The sequence below is a fragment of the Mya arenaria genome, chromosome 3 (genome assembly GCF_026914265.1).
Source record: "Mya arenaria isolate MELC-2E11 chromosome 3, ASM2691426v1".
In the NCBI taxonomy this organism is placed as follows: Eukaryota; Metazoa; Mollusca; class Bivalvia; order Myida; family Myidae; genus Mya; species Mya arenaria.
In genome coordinates this window covers 89327081-89339648 of record NC_069124.1, presented here as the reverse complement: position 1 = coordinate 89339648, position 12568 = coordinate 89327081, and the positions used below count along the sequence as shown (strand labels likewise).

Below are 12568 nucleotides of genomic sequence, written 5' to 3'. Positions count from 1 at the left end.
ATGTTTGACAAGGACAATGACTGTATGGATCTTGTCCTTTCAGATGATGACGATATCGAGAATGGGAATTTTAGCGATGATCTTGAAAATTCTTCGCCGGCTTCCCCTTTGGATCATGATAAAGTTGCGAAAATACTTGAACAAATATACACTATTCAGGAGTCAAAATATGAGGCAGACCAGATCAGGAGGTGCGTTGAAAAATACAGAGAGATCAAGTATTGTGAGACGGATGAAGCGTGGATAGCACTGAGACACAGTTCAAACGATTATGCTGAACCTGAAATTCTAGACGATTTTCTGTTGAAGCACATAGGCTATATGTGGGAAACGATAAAACCGTACTTATGAACAATGAACCTGGGGACTCTGAGTATCAGGACTTTGGAGACATTTAGTGTGTTATGATGTTTCAAGTTTTTGTAGATAACGATTCAATTGTAAAATAAACATGAAAAAATGAAATATTCTTTGTCTTGTGTTTTCGTAAATGTGGTAAACGCAGCAAATATAGACAATAGTTTATTGTGTCACCAACGGTTAAGACTTGCCATGTTACTGTTGTCAAAACATTTGAATTACATAAACTGAATGAAATTGACTTGACACTATATTAGTGAAATATTTTTGAACCTTTTAAATAAAGTATGGCTCACAACAACGGTAAAAAAAACTCAAAATGTATTTCGTATGATAAGAGACTCGGAAAACGTTTCAGAGCTTGCCATTGGTGCGGTGGCTACAGTAACATTGACTATCGCTTGCTCGTTATGAAACAATGTGCATTCGAACATTCCGCGTGTCCAAGCTGTTTTGATAAATACAACGGCTTTTGTCCTGCTTGTTGGATAAACCACCCGGCACGAAAAATGAATAGAAGAAACATTAAACGTTACTACAAAAGATTGGGTAACTCAGAAGGAAAAGATTATCTGGCCAGAATCAAGCAAAGCGCAAGAGAACAGTTTAAGCAAAACGTACTGAGATTTGCGTTTCTAAGACTTAGGATAACATAAAATAAACATAAAAACGAATGCTTTGAAATTGCTTTTTATTGAACTTCGTAATATTCACTTGTAAGTGGCAGAAGTAAAGTAATTCATGAAAAATCTTGAGTGTTTTCGTTGAATAGTTCCATACAGGCAGCTTCGTCTAAGGATTGCAGGTTGTCTGTTTGAGATTTCAAGCGCAAAACTTCGTCTTCCAATGCCGTGTTATTTTGCTTAAGCTGATTGTTTTCCGCAGTCAGCTGTGACAGATTCAATGTCAAGCGTGTAACTTCGTCCTGCAATAGTTGACTATCGTCCGTATTCGAGTTGTGCACATGAGTTTGCTTATACCGATCGTTCTCTCTGATCAACCTAAACACCTTTTGCTGTAGTGCGCCACATTTCTTGCGATACTCGGTCGTTTCCAGTTTGTTTTGCAGAAATGTTTTTTCGATATTGTCAAGTATCGAGACGATTTCTTTGAACGTAGACTCGTGCTTGTTATCACCCATACATAGTCTCGCTACGAAGCCGGTAATTTGTAAATTAAGGTTGCTTATGTCCGTCATATTTCTATTGTGAGCGAGTTCAATGTCAGTTTTATTTTCGATTTATATCATGGAATGCGATTTACTAGTGAATTATTTTATTCTTATTATAAGGGCTGAAAATTTGTTACTTGTCATACACATTCTCAAACAATTATGTCCAGTCAAGCATCGACACAGCAAACAACGCCTTGTGAGAACACCAGTGAAAACGAGCAAAAAAGCGAATCTTGTTCTCAGCAACCCATGAATGATATCAATGAATATGAAAAAATGATGGAGATGGCAGAAGATTATTTGCGAGATGCTGAAGAACAAAAATCGAGCGAAATCGAATCCATGCAAGATGACAACCCAGACGGGGCAGTTTGTTATATGAGAAATTGCTGCGTTTGTGACGGTTACTGTTATGATAGTGATAATTTTGAAGACATTGAGACCGTAGACGAGGAAGTAAAAATTGACGAAATTGAACCAAGTATTTTTGTGAGCGAAAACAAGAATTGACATTAGTTTTCACAAACATGATGATACTTCATTAAGTGCTTTCCGAATGAAAAGGTTCAAACAATTGTTTTGATGTTTTAACTTTGAATAAATGCGTTGAAATGCAATTTGATTGTTTGTTTTATATCGATTGAAAAATAGAAGCATAGTAACATAGTAGCAAGCACTGTACCTAGCATTGTAGATTGCATGGTCCATGGCTTAAAATAATGCAATGAGTGGAACGAATATAGTTCATATATAAACTTATCTTTTCTTCTCATGTCATACTTGTCAAAACCTACTGATCTAGTATATATACAAATTATGGGAATCAAGAAAATCATCAAAACGTGTTTGAAGAAGTTGCTCAGAAGGTCTGATGCAAAACAGAAAAACATGGACAGTGTGCAATTGAATGCAAACATCAATATGGCAATTGAAATCCACACGTGTCCGAAACTATATCCGTGTTTGATTTGTTTCAAAAACGGAGAGGCTGAACAGAAAGCAGAACAGAGAGCCCCAAGCCATCAGTGCCCTGAACTGTACCCCTGTTTGGTGTGTTTGGTGCAAGAAGACTCGTCGAGTGTTGACAAAACTTACAAAGTTGTTGAAAAGCTCAGTAGCAGAGACTTAGAGAGAAATGAGAATCACGAAGCACTTCGCCAGTTCTTCGCCAGGCGTGGGAGACAGTTTGTGCCAAAACGTTGTTAACAATAAATTGAGTGATGAACAGACAATGATTAGTAACAAAATAAAATGTATGAACTGTTCGTGTTTTATTGTGTTTATCTATAGTAATCTAGTTGGAATCACTTAAGCTTCAAGAACAACTATGCTTGCTCATAGTTGTAATGGTCATATAGTCATATATATATGTGCAAATCGCTATGCATAACTCCTCAAAGATACACAGAATGTATCGTAAAATGCTACAAAGTACGATACTTAAGCAAAATAAAACATGAAATAAAGTAAAACAATCACAGAATAATGTTACGATTTTCGGTACAAGCTATACTGAGCTGATTATTATAAGGGAAAGTGTTGTCTGTCGTATTCACTTGGATACGGTTGAACCATGTAAACAATACTCTTTGTGTGTAAAATTTGGGATATTTTCTGTGTTTGAAGGTACGACCTTGGTAGTTATAGTTTCTATAATGTGTTCGCGATTGAATCAAGCCGGGTTTATGCATATACAAGAGATATAAATGATTTTACGAGGTTTTAAACATTTCCAATTTCAGAAAATATTTCTACTTTCGATTTCGTTTTTCTGAAAATGAACAAACTTTTTTTTCCCTATTGTTTAATTTCATAAAACGATACATAATACATGATTAAGATAATTTTAAATTATTTTTAATGAGTGTATTTTCTTTATTTTCGTAAAAGTTTAAAAAATAAATAAATAATGCAATTCATGGAATGATATGACGTGATATGTATGACGTCATATTGCAGAGTTCTCGCTGTGCGCTGGTCGGCCATCTTGAAAAATAAATTGTGAAGGTCGTATTTCCAGCTTTCCTGCGGTAAGTATGATATGCACGCTTAAAAGTTTTATGAGAAATTGTGTCTAAATATATGATGTATCATATTACCAGCAAGTTTTGTCGATGTATCTATTGAATTACGTAAAAACTTATGTCAAAAGAAATTGCTCCCAGCTCGTTTTAGAATGTTTCGAACATTCTCGAAGCCGATTTTAGAAACTTTAATTCTCGGCTAGATATGTTGAAAAACATAGTAAGCAGCGTTAATTCATATCTCTTGTCTTGTTTATGTCATATTTTGAATGATTTCAACTTTGTTTAGGGACCAAACTGACAGAAATAAGAAATGGCAACTCATGCAAGATTGATAAATATCTTCTTCTATTTCTTTGTTTGAAAAATATGTTGAAAATTATTTTTTTAAACCAGAGACGGCAGTTCAGATGCAGTCGTCCTGTGTGTCAGAAAGCTGGTGATCAAAATGGTTGAAGGCAGTACCCAAGAAAGTACATTTACAAGTAAGTAAAATCACTGAAAATTAATTCCATGAATTGAACTGTCATATCATAATCTCAGTGCTTAGTCTGTTTGGAAATATGCTTGGAATAATTTTTATAGACTGATAATTTATCTAATAACAGACACTGTGTTTGATTTATTACATTGAACTGCTATTAGATAAATTTTCAGTTTGTGTTTGATATCTACCAATGCCATAAATGCATAATTTTGTTCCTGTTGTGAATGATAAGAAATGTTGGGAACATAATACCTTCTGCATGTGAACAGTTTTTCTGTTTCTGTTTGTATGTAGGAAGTATTTTGTTTTCAGGATTATTTCAACATTGTTGATGTGGATGAAATGTGCACTTAGCCATGCTTTTAATGGAATGAAAAATGTAAAAAACTAACAAGCAATATGTGCAGTTTTGTTGATAAAATGTTTTGTTTCAGAGTTGTGAGGAGAAACCTAGCCTATATAACCTGAAGCTCACCCAATATGCAGTGTGTTCTGCTTTGTCAATAACAAGTAAGTAATTTCACCAAATTTCATCAGAAACAAATCTCAAATTTACAATGAACAGTAAAGTTAACTCATCTTGGTACTTTAAATACTGAAACACTGAACCAACATGATTTGATTTTGCTCTTTTAACTTATTTCACATTATGGCAGCAAAATTACAGCTATGTGTCAGATTCGTGACATTTAGCATTTGTCATACATTTCACTCATTCAGTTGTCAAACCAAATGCTAAGTGTCAAATCGATTCATGATATTTAGCATGTGTCATACATTTCACTATATTATTTGTCAAACCGAAAGATGAATGTCAAATTATTTACACATGCTTAGCAGTTTATCATACATTTCACTTTATTATTTGTCAAACCAAAAGATGAATGTCAAATTATTTGAAGATGCTAAGCATCTTATCATACATTTTACTCTTTTTATGACAAATCGACTCACAAATTTAAGCAAACCAGGTGACGATGTACAAATAATTTAGGGTGACGAGCTTTTTGGTTACCTCGCCCAGCCCAACTGAAAGACTTAAAGTATATCTATAAGTCTTTTAGTTTGGTCGGGCGAGCGAGCCAAAATCTCGTCATCCCAAAATATTTGTACATCGTCACTTTGTGTGCTTAATTTTGAGATTCAAATAAATCGTTCTAAATTCAATGTAAAAAAAAGTTTCATAAGGGGGGTACTCAGCGTGAAAAAACTACATCGCTTAAACGCAAATGCGCTTTGGTAAGTATATAGCTAAAAAACGAATGCGCTATGGTGAAAATCCAAAGTCAAAAATTTTGAAAAAAATGAAAAGTTGTCAAAAAAATCATAATTTTAAGCACGTTGTTAGTGTACTGCTCTGTCATTTGTAAATCAAAACTGAGAGAATGGTTAATATGTTTTGAGACTAAGCATTTACAACTCACTGCAAATATTCTTTGGTGGTCAAAGACTTAATAGAAGTTAATTAGCCAGTGTTCATATTTAGTAAATGAAAATTAGTGAGTTAAAGCTTATATTGTTAAGTTTTATTGTATATCATCTGGCAGGGAAAACAAGATCATTTAAGATTCATGTTTTTGGTGGCAAACAAATTGAACAAGTATTGTTCTTATTTTACTCATTGATGTTTTCATTTTTCAACAGAAATGTTTTGTTTTTTCAGCTCTGTATGGCTGGTCTGACCTCAGTGGAGGTTGTTCGTTTAAATGGTTTCGGGACATTGAAGTAAAACAACACGAGGTAAAATACAAAGTGCTTATTTATTTTTTAACTTGTTTATCCAGTAGTATATGATAAACAGTTTTTGAACTTGTTCATCCAGTATTATATGGTACATACAACAATAATGTAGAATATTAAATCACTGAGTTGCGGCTTCTCTGAACAAACATCTGTTCACTTTATGTCCACAGTTTTTTGAGAAACAAACAGGGCATCTGTTTTCCCAGTTTGTAGATTTTCTCGTTTTGCAGAATGTCCCACCAAGAGTGAAGGGCTGCCTGTTTGCTTCAGATTCCCAGTCCTCCTCGCTGATGATTTCTGAAGTCCTTACGCAGTCACCCCAGTCTTCAACCTCAGTTTGTACAGGTGATAATGTTTTTGAACCATAGTTCATTGTCATGTCATTGGAGTTGTTCAGCTGCTCCAGTTCTGACTGTAACTCTGTTTTGAGTACAGCAAGTCTAGCCTCAAGAATGGCAATTCTCTTAATTTTGCGATTAAGTCTCTCCATTGTACAGATCATAAATTGCTGTAGTTTTCAAGTTTTGTAATGATATTAAGTATGCGTTACATATTAAATATGCACAAAAATAATGCATTCGATCTGCATTTCACAAGTGTAAAACATCACAAATGAATGGTATTTCAATCTACTTTTTTGTCAAACCATATGACATTATTTGTTCATGACATTTAGAAATAGTCATACAATGCAAATTCTTCTAGTACACAATCGCAAATAAATAATTCTTTCAGTTGTCAAACCAAATGCTAAGTGTCAAATCGATTCATGACACTGAGCATTTATCAAACATTTCACTCTATTATTTGTCAAACCAAAAGATGAACGTCAAATTATTTACAGATGCTAAGCAGTTTATCATACATTTCACTTTATTATTTGTCAAACCAAAAGATGAATGTCAAATTATTTGAAGATGCTAAGCATCTTATCATACATTTTACTCTTTTTATGACAAATCGACTCACAAATTTAAGCAAACCAGGTGACGATGTACAAATAATTTAGGGTGACGAGCTTTTTGGTTACCTCGCCCAGCCCAACTGAAAGACATAAAGTATATCTATATGTCTTTTAGTTTGGTCGGGCGAGCGAGCCAAAATCTCGTCATCCCAAAATATTTGTACATCGTCACTTTGTGTGCTTAATTTTGAGATTCAAATAAATCGTTCTAAATTCAATGTAAAAAAAAGTTTCATAAGGGGGGTACTCAGCGTGAAAAAACTACATCGCTTAAACGCAAATGCGCTTTGGTAAGTATATAGCTAAAAAACGAATGCGCTATGGTGAAAATCCAAAGTCAAAAATTTTGAAAAAAATGAAAAGTTGTCAAAAAAATCATAATTTTAAGCACGTTGTTAGTGTACTGCTCTGTCATTTGTAAATCAAAACTGAGAGAATGGTTAATATGTTTTGAAATTAAGCATTTATCATTTTTGTAAAAATCCAATGTTATAAATGAAACCAAAATTTACCAGAGTAAACATTAATGTGCTATTGTATGTAAGAACGTTTCGTCTTTTACACGTTTCATTTCATTTTTTCAGATGAGATGCCATACACAGGGGATCCGACAGAAGACAGCAGACATAATTCGTCGATCTATTTGAAATGTCATTGTTTATTTGAAAAAAAGATACCTATCCACACTTGTTCGTTTTAAAATATTGTTTGTATTATATGTGCTTTGTACCGTTGCTTTTTGTTTATCAGTAATTCTCCAACACTTGTATTTCGTGTTTTACATGAACATTGAAAATTTATCATACAGTAAATCATTTCAAAAAATAAAAATCAAATGGAGAAATACTGATTTATCTGTTTGCTTTTAATGTTTGTGCTGTCTTGCTTACCCCAGTAACGCGGGTCTTGTTTGCTATTGTGAGTACTGTTGTTATTTTTTTTGGCCATCCAAAGTATTGTTCACGAAAGATAACACATTTTTTTCATAAAATTGGTTACATTTTGGTCTGTCGATTTTTTTTCATTGAAACCACAGTCAAACGGTTTTTTCACTATATTTTTTTATGAGAAACAGCCAGACTTGGTCACGGCTGAAACCGAGGAACATTTGTGATTGAACAAAATTTTAGCAGTAATGCTGCTTGTAATTCATAAATTTATTAAGCTTTGGTCTTGTCATATTGATTACGATATTGGTTGGAACATAACTTGGTAAAATGGTAAACATTTTGATAGTGTGTACAAGAGCAAAATTTGCACTGCATTTTAAAATGTGTCATTTTTGTGAAATGCTGTTGACAAAATGATTTGTTTGCTCGTGCCAGCATGGGTCGACGAGATTCGTTTCTCACTGTCCTTTATGCGGCGGTTTAGGATGCAAGCCTGTTGTTTTGTCAATGTCTATAAAGTTCAGCTTGAATGAAAATTGAAATCAATATTGCAAGATCAAGCACTTTTTTAAAAAAAAAATGTTAGAATGTAGATGCGTTGTGAAATGCTGTTGACAAAATGATTTGTTTGCTCGTGCCAGCATGGGTCGACGAGATTCGTTTCTCACTGTCCTTTATGCGGCGGTTTAAGATGCGAACCTGTTGTTTTGTCAATATCTATATATAAAGTTCAGCTTGAATGAAAATTGAAATCAAAATTGCAAGATCAAGCAATTTTTAAAAAAAATGTTAGAATGTAGATGCGTTGTGAAATACAAGTGAAATGTACTAGGCTCATTGCATTCTTAGTTTGGTTTCGAAGTGCAAAACTTCATTCATCACAAACATTCCTCTTGAACGACCGAACATTGATATGTGGCAATGTTTTCGTTCAGCAAAATGATTTGGCAAAAGTAATTTAAAGGCTAGCATGAGTATGGAGGTGTCGTTAGACCAGCTTAGTATTGGTGTAAGGTGGTGTACAGTGCCAATACTAGGAACCGCTCATGTTCACCATGTCACGCTACAGGCAATGAAAAATAGGGAGTGGCAACCTCTTTGTATCGCCGTGGTCCGACACTCCACACAGTCTTTACAATGAGAGGGGAAATATAGGCAATCGGATGCTTCTTCCTAAGTGTGCCTTGTCGAGTAACTGCCTTTGGCGTTGCCTTTATTTTCAAATTTGTGAACAAATAAAACTAGGTTAGGACCACATAAATAGGGTTACGATGAAAATTAGGTTTCCCTTTTAATGCTTGAAGATAACAGCCACTGGCGTTATACTTCAAAAAATGGCTCGAAATACACATATCACACAAACATTCAACATTTCAACATTTTGTCAGCAGCATTTTTCATTTTTTCAAAAAAATACTCAGATGTACAAAAATAATGCAAAACATGAACAGCAAATTCACAAATTCTGCTGTGTTGAAATTTAAAAAATCAAACATGAGATTGTATGAAAAAGCTTCTTTTTTATTTTCAAACAATTGAGATCTCACGATCATAAGCCATATGTACAAAAATAATGCAACTCTGAATTGTAATTTCATGCTCTCAACAAAAAAATATGCATCGAAAATTGTGAAAAATTGTGAAAATCTAGAAGTTGACGAGAGATCTCAAGATTTCAAAAAACGAACTATAGGCTTTATTTCACACAATACTTCATGAAAAAAAAATCAAATCTTCATAATGTTCATAATCTAGAAATTAACGAGGTATCTCAAGATTTCATAAAAAAATTATAGGCTCCATTTATTCAAAATTATAGGCTCATGCAACTCCTTCAAAAAAATAACAAATTTCAATAATGTGGACCCACGTCCATGAAACCTGAAAAATTGATAATTTACTGACACTGGCGTTCACACAAGATTTCACGAAAAAGTTAAAATCTTCATGATATCAACAATCATACATCATAAGAACTCTGAATGACAATTCTATGGTCTGAACATTCGAATATTTTGAAAATCTAGAAATTAACGTTGGATCTCAAGATTTCAAAAATCGAACTATAGGCTACATTCTTCAAAAATTATAGGCTTCATAAAACTCACTCAAACACTCAGATTTCAAAACCTTCAACATTTGTGCTCTGAAACTAGCGTTCCCACCAGTTTTCATGAGAAAAAAATTAAAATCTTCATATTGTTGAAAATCTAGAAATTAACGCGTGATCTCAAGATTTCAAAAAAAAATTATAGGCTTCATTTACCCAAAAATTATAGGCTCATGCAAATCTTTCAAAAAAATATAGGCACATGCAAATCTCACAGATTTCACAATCATAAGCCATATGCACAAAACATGCAGCTAAGTCCATGAAACATGAAAAATTGATATCTTTCTGAGACTGGCGTTCACACAATGTCTCATGAAAAAAATCAAATCTTCATATTGTTGAAAATCTAGAAATTAGCGAGAGATCTCAAGATTTCAAAAACAAATTATAGGCTTCATTTATTCAAAAAAATATAGGCTTCATTTATTCAAGAAAATTATAGGCACATGCATATCTCTCAAAAAATTACAGATCTCACAATCATAAGCCATATGCACAAAAATGCAGCATCAAGTCCATGAAACATGAAAAATTGATATCTTTCTGAGACTTGCGTTCACACAAGATTTCATGAAAAAAATCAAATCTTCATATTGTTGAAAAAATTATAGGCTCATGCAATTCTCTCAAAAAATTACAAATCTCACAATCATAAGCCATATGCACAAAACATGCAGCTAAGTCGATGAAACATGAAAAATTGATATCTTTCTGAGACTTGCGTTCACACAAGATTTCATGAAAAAAATCAAATCTTCATATTGTTGAGAAAATTATAGGCTCATGCAAATCTCTCAAAAAATTACAAATCTCACAATCATAAGCCATACCTTCAACATTTGTGCTCTGAAACTAGCGTTCACACCAGTTTTCATGAGAAAAAAAATAAAATCTTCATATTGTTGAAAATGTAGAAATTAACGCGGGATCTCAAGATTTCAAAAAAAAATTATAGGCTTCATTTATTCAAAAAATTATAGGCTCATGCAAATCTCTCAAAAAATTATAGGCTCATGCAAATCTCTCAAAAATTACAAATTTCACAATCATAAGCCATATGCACAAAAATGCAGCATCAAGTCCATGAAACATGAAAAATTGGTATCTTAGTGAAACTGGCGTTCACACAAGATTTTCATGAAAAAAATCAAATCTTCATAATGTTGAAAAAATTATAGGCTCATGCAAATCTCTCAAAAAATTACAAATCTCACAATCATAAGCCATATGCACAAAAAATGCAGCTAAGTCGATGAAACATGAAAAATTGATATTTTACTGAAACTGGCGTTCACACAAGATTTCATGAAAAAAATCAAATCTTCATAATGTTGAAAAATTAAAGGCTCATGCAAATCTCTCAAAAAATTACAGATCTCACAATCATAAGCTATATGCACAAAAAACACCAAGTCCATGAAACATGAAAAATTGATATTTTACTGAAACTGGCGTTCACACAAGATTTCATGAAAAAAATCAAATCTTCATAATGATCAAATTCAACAAATCGACATTTGCAGCAAATCTCACAGATCTCACAATCATAAGCTATATGCACAAATTCCACCAAGTCCATGAAACTTGAAAAAAATGATATTTTACTGAAACTGGCGTTCACACAAGATTTCATGAAAAAAATAAAATCTTCATAATGATCAAATTCAACAAATCGACATTTGCAGCAAATCTCACAGATCTCACAATCATAAGCTATATGCACAAAAAACACCAAGTCCATGAAACATGAAAAATTGATATTTTACTGAAACTGGCGTTCACACAAGATTTCATGAAAAAAATAAAATCTTCATAATGATCAAATTCAACAAATCGACATTTGCAGCAAATCTCACAGATCTCACAATCATAAGCTATATGCACAAATTCCACCAAGTCCATGAAACATGAAAAATTGATATTTTACTGAAACTGGCGTTCACACAAGATTTCATGAAAAAAATAAAATCTTCATAATGATCAAATTCAACAAATCGACATTTGCAGCAAATCTCACAGATCTCACAATCATAAGCTATATGCACAAATTCCACCAAGTCCTTGAAACATGAAAAATTGATATTTTACTGAAACTGGCGTTCACACAAGATTTCATGAAAAAAATAAAATCTTCATAATGATCAAATTCAACAAATCGACATTTGCAGCAAATCTCACAGATCTCACAATCATAAGCTATATGCACAAATTCCACCAAGTCCATGAAACTTGAAAAAAATGATATTTTGCTGAAACTGATTTCACATAATCTTCATAGAAAAACTACTTCATTCACAGATTTCAAAATCTCGAGCCATTTGTACAATAATAATGCGGAATCAAGTGATAATTCTGGAACTATTTCATATGAGCGTATAAATAAAAACGGTAAAAAAAATAGTCCTAACCATTTATGCACAATTATAATGCGATGCGCATTAATTTTGGCCATCGGGTATATAAGCTCCACATTTTTCAATATTCGTCATTCCAGTAGCAAGCTCTTAGCTCAGAAGTGCTGTTAGTCTGCTGGGAGCCCAAAGTGGGTTTGAACTTCTCAGATTTCTCCTCGCACTATGAACTTGGTGCATCAGAGATACAGAGAAAATATCTGAGAGGTTTTTTGACCTTCTGGTTTGAACATGAGAACCGTATGTCGCGATACCTCATAGTTTTTCGCTCTTGAGTCTGGCCAGCTCATGTTGTCGATCACTTTGACATCGCCTGACGAATACGATCATTCTCTGTGATAGCCATTAGATCATATACAAAAAGCGATTTTGGCAAGTGATTTGTTATTTGCGTCTGGTAGC

General features: G+C 33.3%; 1 long non-coding RNA gene across 1 annotated transcript; it reads left to right on the top strand.

The window, feature by feature from the left end:
- The first annotated feature begins 2959 nt into the window (after positions 1–2959).
- Positions 2960–7456, top strand: LOC128228508 (uncharacterized). The gene is made up of 7 exons (XR_008259933.1): positions 2960–3160; positions 3494–3564; positions 3955–4043; positions 4480–4555; positions 5709–5785; positions 6019–6133; positions 7337–7456. It is a non-coding gene; the product is annotated as an uncharacterized LOC128228508 (long non-coding RNA).
- The last annotated feature ends 5112 nt before the right edge of the window (positions 7457–12568 follow it).